Below are 9,164 nucleotides of genomic sequence, written 5' to 3' on the forward strand. Positions count from 1 at the left end.
ACAAAAAAATTGAATGTCAGCATACATGACAATCGACAAGGGCTCGTTTGATAATGTTTGATAAAACCCCAATGTCATCTTGTTCCAATTTCCATCCATCTCACCTCGCCGAAGCAAATCCCAAAATCCATTTTCAATTCCAAAGAACATATATCCTTTCACCGTGAGTGCGACCACGGTATTGCATATACGGACGACACTCGGACAGAGACGCGGTCATAAAAAGAAGCTCGATGCCAGCAGCGTCCAGCCAGCACACGTCCATGCTCGATACATTGCTATATTAATTCCATATTCCGCTCTTGTGCCTGATTCCATTTGCTTGCCGCTCATCGTTCGAGGAACCGTCCAGGAGCCGTCACGGTTTCTTCACGATCCTGGTCCGGCCGGTCCATTTCCCTGATCCTATTTGCCGTAAGTCTCCGTGCGCCAGTGCGATTCGTAAAACAATGGTGGCCACCGAGAAACGAGAACCGAGAAGCCTTGTTCCTTTGAGAGGACCACATCCGGAGTGTGGTTTGCTTCGGAATCTGCCTGAAGAAAGCTGACCCAGCATCGAATCGTAGCATTGCTTTGCAAATGCGATCAAGCACCGGGAATATGTGTGCCCCCCGGGGGGGGGTAGAAGCCAGTATGTAATGTGGCCTCCGATCCGAAGCATTCACTCATCGACATCGGAAACGGAGAGCGCACCGCGTTCGACCGCGTGCGGCCAGCTGTGTCATGCTCCGAAGAAACATCTCTATCTCGAGCAGAACCAAGGTTACTGGCGCGATGGCCTCGCTTCGAGATTCACGAACCACGACGGCAAATCATGAACAACAAAGGAAACGGGGAAGGAAAAAGGGAAGAACAAATGGAGAAGCCCCCGCACCGCGTTTTCCACATTTTTATCTCGCTTTTTCTTGAGCGAAAAGTTTCTTTTCGAACGGTGCAAAAACCGGGTGCCCGGGTGGCCAGTTATGTCGCCGAACCGTTAGCGTAAAGGGGAAATATTCACAAATTTTCCACCGCCCGTGGGTGGGTGGGTGGTAGCTGGCTATTGATTTTCACCCAGCATCGTTCGCTCGCTCGGTCGCTCGACTCGCTCTGTCTCAAAAGGAACGAAGCAACGATCGGCGCTTCGCATTGCATTCGCCAACAATGGCGATCGTACATCTTCGCCAAATAGTCCACCCAACATCCCGTGGCCAGTCTCCTTTCTCCGTCTCTCTGCGCTGCTGCTGCTGTTGCTGCAACGAAACGCACTCCATGCAAAACGCGCGCTCCCGGCCAAAATGCATTGCACCGTGAAGCGATAAAGACGATGCCGATGGCGACGTCGCAAAAGAAAGCTTCGAAGCCGGACCTGCCGGGGCAAGTAAATGGGATAAAATAATGTCCAGCAGCGTAATCGGTTTTCTGTGTGCTGGCGCTGCCACTGACACTGGCATCACCGATGCTCCGATGGTGCTCTTCGGTATGCTCGCTGATTTCGGAGTAAATGGTTGTCACGAAACTTTTCCTCTTCCACTTCCGGGGGGCCGATGTTGGATCTGGGTCCGATTGGGTTGTCCATCAAAAAAACGTCGCTAGTCGCTTCCCTGGTCCGGGGGATACGGCAAATGGATCGCCCCCATTGGACGTCACCGATGATCAGTGAGCGAATGGAATTGAATGTTGCGCCCTACAGTTGCACGTAGTTGTCTGTTGAACGATCAACGTGGCATTGACTTGGTCCGGACCGGTCCAGAAGTTCAATTTTGGTCACAGTAAACAAGCAATCGTTGGTGCTGCGTCCTACAAAGTCATTTTGGTGAAGACAATTCCACGAATCTCAGGGTTGGAAAATGAGATTTCCATGCAAACAGACACAGGCGCATCGAAGGATCACTGCACTAAGCAACTAAACATCGGCCTTTGGACAAACAGTGCATCCCATCACACTATCCATTCGCTATCGGTGCGTCTGCAAGTCGTTGCTAAGATACCAGAATGGAGCAGCACAGCGGCTTCAGCAAGCAAACAGCACGCTGGAGCAGGCGTTGTACACGACGAGGACACTTGTTGTTGTTGTCTGTGCACCACACCCCCTTCCTCCCAGTCCCGTACGCTCTGGCAAAGGATTAATGCACCGGAGACAACGGCATTCGAGCAACGACGAGCCGGGCGGCGAGATTATCGAGGGTTTCAACACCACAGCTTCTAGCTGGAGAAAATGCTCTTGTGAGACGTCGAGGACGACGAGGATGATTGCAGTTTAATTGAATATTTGCAGCATTAACGCCTGCAACACCCTGTCGATAAAGGTTTTCGTTGGATTTTCGTCCTGATCCGGGTCCTGGCATCCTGGTTGCCGTTGTTATCCTGGACTGTTTGCTGTTGTTTTGCTTATCCGCTCTCCGGTCTTGACTCTCCTTCTTGGTGCAGTTGCTTCTGTCTGTCTCTGCGCTGTGCGCGTGTGCTCGGTGTGAAGATGATTGTTTGTGGAAAATTGCTTTCCAGGCGGACGTCCAGGAATCTGTTTGCTATTTGGTAAGGCAAGAGTTAATACTCCACCACTCTGGATGCTGGGGATGCTATGCTCAGCGTGGACATTCTCCAAAAAGTTATCTCATTTCAACGACGTTTAATTCGATTCTGAGCTCGTTTATTGCGTTCGTACCAAGCTCCTGGAACTCATCCCGTGATGCTGAGCTTCCGTGATGATTTTCCCACGACCAAAAGCGATGAATGCGCGCTCGCTGTGCTTAAATTCTTTCGACATTATTTGACGCGTGGAAGCGCACCGAACGCGTATCCGGCCAGCACCAGCCTGGCGTAAAATCTGGAAAGACAAATCTGGACCACCCCGCTCAGATGAGGAACGAGAACTCCGGTATCCGTGAGGTGGAAGTGAACACGGGGCACGCGCACGCACACGGCCAACGCGGAAAGCAATAAAAAAGGTGCGGAATGTTTAAAATTAATCAGAAAGAATGCTCACATCCGTGCGCGCGTTATCGTTGAGCGTTGGAAAACACTGGAGCGCGAACTGGAGTGTGCGCTCCGGCGGGCGCCAGTAATGCCGCCAGGGACCTATTCGTAGGCCAATTGGGCCGTGGATTGAAAAATGGTTAACAGAGTGTGGCCCAAGACAAAGGCCATCTTTTGTTGCAGCGCAGATCGTGATGATTCGGTTGGTCGAAGAAGCGAGAAGCGAGCGAACCAAGCGAACGAAAGAAGTCACACGATAGGCCGCAGTAACTAAATTTTACGTAAACGAGCCAAAAAGCCATGAATCGCATTTGCGGGGCCCAATACTGCCTATCTCATGGTCGTAATCGGTTTTTGGGCCATGGAGTCCGAGTGTGGCCGGAGCAAACGAATCGGAAACGCAACATTTGGTGGCAGAAAAAGAAGAGGGAACTGGAGCTGGGTTACGGGGGGAGCCCACCCCAAACACACACTGGCACGCATGGTAGAAGTTTATTTAGCATCGGAAATTTAATTGCTCTGCTCAACGCCCCATGGCCAAGGGTCTATCTGCCAGGGAGTATCCGGTGCCGACCGACGTATAGTGTGAGTGGAGCACGAGGACGGAGCAGCAGAAGGATAAGCCGCACCAAAGGATCATGGATCTAGGAGGAGTGGCCAGAGAGAGAGAGAGAGAGAGAGAGAGAGAACGATGATGAGGCCAATGAAGCGGAAACTGGTGATGATGAACTGTGGCCAGGAATGTATGCAGAGTGCAGAAAGGAGGAGCAGGAGGAGGGGAAGGGACGACGGCATCTACGATGACCAACCGACCGAGTGCCGGCCTAATGACCGAGGCGGAGCGGAACAACGGAACCAGCCCGCCTGATTCCAACATGGGAACAAAGGCAAACGGTGGAAAAACGGAAAAGTGTAATTAAAATTTTTCTCTCCATTCTGCTTTATTTATTGCACTCCCCATTTGCCATTTTGGTAATGGTCCACCATGGTCCGTCCCCGGGCCCATACATGTCGTTTCGTCCTTCGTCATCTTCCCATGTGCACTTTTGTCTTCGGTTGAGGCTTTTAGGAAGCTACGGTTGGTTTGGAATTGGTTCATGTTGGGCGGAGAAGCTTCGACAATTGTGTAGCGTGTTTTGTAATGCAGTGAAAGTTTTGTGGAGAATGTAACTATTGCTTGACGAAAGATAAAAGTCCATAGTAGGTAGTATAGAAATTGATTTTAGCCGTTCTTAACGAATTAAATTAAATCATGAATCCTCACAAACATTTTTTTTAACCTAATTTCTTGCCAAACAAAACCAAAACTATATTAACTACTAATCAGAAGTATCAATATCTGGACATCTAGGCAAATTCGCCAAATTGCTGTTATTGATTACATGAATCGTTGACAACTTCATCAAACTTTTAATTGTCCATTTTAGTTGTTATGAACCTAACTCATTTGACTTTTTCTCGACCATGTCCACGACATTTCCATGACCGAAGAAAACGTTTGATTTTCCCTTTTTCCTGGCAGCAGCTCAGCAAATCTTTTTACTTATTCCTGATGTCCTGCAGGTCGTTCCCCTTAATTAAGGTGTCTCCAATCCGTGGTTCAATCAACTTGCAAAGTTTCTTCATGTTTTCTTGTGTTTGGTTCGAATTCTGGTTTAGATTATTATAGAACAAAATCGTTTCTACTTTAAAAACAAATGGGTTGAGGTGTAAGTATTGTTTGTTTTGTGCAACACTTATGAAATTTTAATGCATTTTAATAAACAAAAATGTCCCAAAGAAAAACCGCGGTAAAAGCAGTAAAAACCCTATTAAACCTACGATAAACAAATGAAGCGCGACACGCGACAGGTTGCAGCAGGGTTTTTGTTTGATAATGTGCCCCGATTGTCCTCAGCTGCCCTTTATCCAACGCTAGATGACCGGCTCTTCCGTTACTCATCGAACCAAAAAGGGGGAACACACAAAGCGCTTGTTAAGCATCGGAACGGAACCGGTACCGGTTCGCTCGGTGGAGGTCATTTGTAACTCCAAGTGCTCCATCAAACCAATTGATGTCCGCTTTCAACGGACCGGTTCCCGGTTCTTTCACGCGATTGTTCCCCGTTGTGGTATCGAAAGTCATCGATCTGGTCGACAATGCGGCGGCGTCAACGTCCACGACGACCCACGAGTCGTCTAGATGGTAATCAGCGATGCCGCCTCCAAGCATCCGGCCATCGGCAACATATAAATCCAGCATCAAACAAGGCACCAGCACCAACCAACCAACGCGCCATCATCCACCATAACGAGCCTAGTCACGTTAGGTTGGTCGTTGGCTCTAAAGACCGATCGACGCCGCTAGGGCTGAGCGCATTAGTCCCTTTCCCCACCACACCCACCGCCCCTAATCAATCCCACGGCTTCGAGCCTAATAAAGTTATTACATTCCCCGCTAATGAAAATGGCCTCACCCGGTGCCGGTGGTTGGTTGGGTTTGGAATGAGAAGAAAAAAAGAAAATGAGCGAAGAAGAGGACGACGAGGACGAGATAGCATCTGTTTGTGTTTGGTGGCTCCGATCCGCTGGTTTATGCCCTCAATTAAGTATGTTTGATGAAAAGTTATAACAAACCACACACTCGCTCGCACACACGCAGACAGGACACGCTTTTCCGGAAGATTGTTAAAGTTCGGAGTTTCATCGCGTTGGGTGGCCGGGGCTCTAATAACCCGGAGCGTACCACACATACCATAGCACCATATGGCGAACGATCATGATGTTTGCATAGGGAAGGAGGCATTCCCCGACCCACCACTTCCGTCAGGTCCAATAAATCATTGAACGATTCGCATGCCAAGGAGTGCTCGTAATGCTTATGCCTGTTTGTTTGTGTGCGTGGGGATTGAGCCGCTGGCCGTCCGAGAGTTGCAATAAAAAAACAATCCCTTCACCCCGTTCCATGTGATACCTCGACTCAAATGAGCTACTGGCACGCCAATCGACGAATAGGCTTAAGCACATTCTAGCAAGGATGTTAGAGAGAGGGTAAAAAGGAGAAAAAAAGCGCGACAAAAAGAGAGAGAGAGAGAGAGAGAGAGAGGCAGCCTTATTAAACCGATTAATTATGAAACAAAACTGGTTGATTCTGGTGCCCGAACCAATCGAGCAGGGCTCATAAGCTACCGATTGTTATTGCACCCCACAAGCTCGTATTAATTCGACACCCGTGGAAAGCATAAGGCATCATTGGCATTAACAAACGAAGGAAATTTCCTTTTATTTGGGCTCGTGGTTATTTTTCTTATTCTCCATTGTGGTACGTGCGGCCAAAGGTGATAATGAGATCTTAATAATTCAAAACAACACTCACGCACGCACGCACGCACGATGGTGTATGTGTGTTGTGCTAAATTAATTTCCCAAAAAACACATAAATTGAAAGAAAACGGAACGTGTTGGCATTGCGCTTGTGGTTTCGGTTACTGGAAACAAACAATCCACAGGTACCTTGGTCTTAAATACTTATTCAGCAGCATAATACTTCACGCATAAACACACTCGCAGACGTGTGGAAACAAAGGGGAAAAGGGATGGAAAGCGTCGTCGGAACACCTTTGAGAGCTTTATATCCGTGCAACACCTTGGCCTCGGCCTAGGCCACTGCTTAGGCACGCACGGCTTCACGCACCTCTCCGCGTTGATAAGATAATTAACCGACGAACCGATTCTACATCACGGGGCTGGCTCTTTCACCAAAACACATACACAACGGCATCAAGTTTGCAAAGCAGTACGATTATAAAGAACCTCTTCTGTGCTCGGTTTCTTTCTTTTGCTTATTTGCGTTAGCATTAATAGGCGCCAGGCATCTCGCATTTTAAAACCATCTTCATTACTGAGCAGTGAGGAAAACTTTTCTCCCCCCCCCCCACCCTTTTCCTTTCCATTCCTCGCAGTGTTCCTCACCGCCGAATACATTCACTTTTCCAAGCGTTCCAGCTTCACTCTTCTGTGGCTACATTCATTTGACGTATGCAAACAGTCAGCTCCCCGAAAAACCCCTTTCCAACCAAGCACCAAGTTGGAAGCACTTCACAGCAACACAACCAGCGTCTCATGTGAGTGAAGTGTTGTGTGCGATGATACGGTTGCAAAGCTTCTGCTTGTTAGCAGCGACTGCTCTGCATGATGGAGCTTTATTTCTATTCCGCTTACCACGAAACGAGAAAATGCGAGTGTTGCTGATACGTAGCTGGAGTGTTGGACGAGACAAAATAGAAAAGCAAACCGAATGCGCAAACCGAGCACTTGCCTCAAGTTGACTCTACCAAAGAACCAACACGTGTAGCTTGAATGTGGCACAGATTAAGAAAGAAGTAAATTGTAGAGAACATTTTCGGTTTGAAATCATACATGGAGAAGCCCTTTTCGCTGTAATATTGCAACAGATTCCATACGTCCATACAGGTGCTTATATCCTTAGAAAGTATTTCAGATTGAAACGAGCTTCCTGCATATCAACTCTGCAACTGTGCTGGAACAGCACTTCCTGCAATTCTTGTTCTTCTGCAAGTCTTCTAATGTGCAGCGAAAAGATTACTCACTTGACGCGACTAATTAGATCAAAAACATGCAAAGCACCTAAACAGCAGCAGTAGCAGCAGCCAACTTCCATACCGAAGGTACATTACGATTTTTCTCCACTAATTATGAGGCTGTGAACCTTGGATGGAAGCGTCCCCACAACAGCACAAAATTGAGGGCCTCCAGCAGCTAACACAACAAAGTCATGGGCACTGGTTTTAATTTCTTAAATTTCTTTTTTTGGAATCTTGCCCAACAAGCAAGATTCTATGATGCCATGAATTGTCCGTGCCCGTCGGAGTGAAAGAAGTCGAGCATATCGTGTCGAGTGGTGTCTAGTTAAAAAAAGGACCTCAAGCGAAGTGTCATCTTCATTAGCGGCTTGGTGTCAGGTAACCGTGTCCTACCAGTCAGTAAAGAATTCTAATTATACCATAACCCGTGCCATGGTTGCTCGCAAAGTCACTGGAGCAATATGGGTTACAATATGTCCTCATCTGTTGTGCATTCTTTCGCGCGAAGTTAACGTTAACTATTTGAAATGAGTGTTTCTTTTTCGATTTGGCATTATTGGGTTTGACATTTAAATTCGATTGGCCGATTGTCGTTCAATATTTATTGCTCTACTTGCAATGCGTTGCTGGAACCTAAAGTTTGTTAGTAATTGTATGCGAAAAATAGGTTGTTGTGGTCGAAATTGAAGTTGTTACCCGTTCGTGTTAACCGAATGGAATATTTTACACTAAGATGCTTTCCCCAAGATATTTAACAACTTTACATGTTTCTTTATGATCCTTGAATGCCAATTTTCTCAAACAAAGCAAAGCCGATCGGAGTAGAATTAAATGCCGTCATAGTTTGAAATTTTTCATGTGCGCACAATACATTTATTGATAACATTACAATGGCATAGATATCTGAAAAGGTTAAGCGATGCAAAAGATATCCGATAGGATTACCAGCATCAATACAAAAGGCAAAGTTAGGTTTGAGCGATGTGTAATGCTGCATCGAAATAGGTGCAAGGGGCTGTCGCTGTAATCAAAACAGAACCGAGCTACTCTCTTTCCACACATATGCCTTCTCAGCTTAATCCACCATTCTTTGAACCCACAAAACCCCACCTTGAGTGCAACATAGTGCAACGATGCTGCCCCGGCCACACAGGTCCGGCTCGCCTCGGTGATTATTTTTCCAGTGACCGAGCCCAGGAAGTTTCCGGGAATGTCATCATTTGCCTCAAAGCGAGCGTGCACCGCCCCCCGTTTCATGCTCAACAGAATTATTACGCTCGAGTGGACTTCAATAGCCACCCGGCCACAATCATGGTGGCGGTAATCCCGGCAAAGAAAGCACTCAAATTAATTAGAACAGAGAAATCCCATTAATGTCCGCGTCCCTTTCGTCCGCGTCTCCGCTTTCTTGGGGCCACTGTTTACGATTGTTTACGGCCAACAACGCACGCATACACGTGCACGCCCACCAAACGGGACAAAACCACACTCCAAGCAACCTCAGCCAGGCATCAAACAGAATGACCATCACCTGCTGCTGCTGCTGCTTAGAAAAGCATAAAAAGCTCCAGAGTCCGCTGTATACTCAAGCGTACGCCCTCATAGATCTACCTTCTCCTCCCCCTC

Source organism: Anopheles aquasalis, chromosome 2, assembly GCF_943734665.1.
Source record: "Anopheles aquasalis chromosome 2, idAnoAquaMG_Q_19, whole genome shotgun sequence".
Lineage (NCBI taxonomy): Eukaryota > Metazoa > Arthropoda > Insecta > Diptera > Culicidae > Anopheles > Anopheles aquasalis.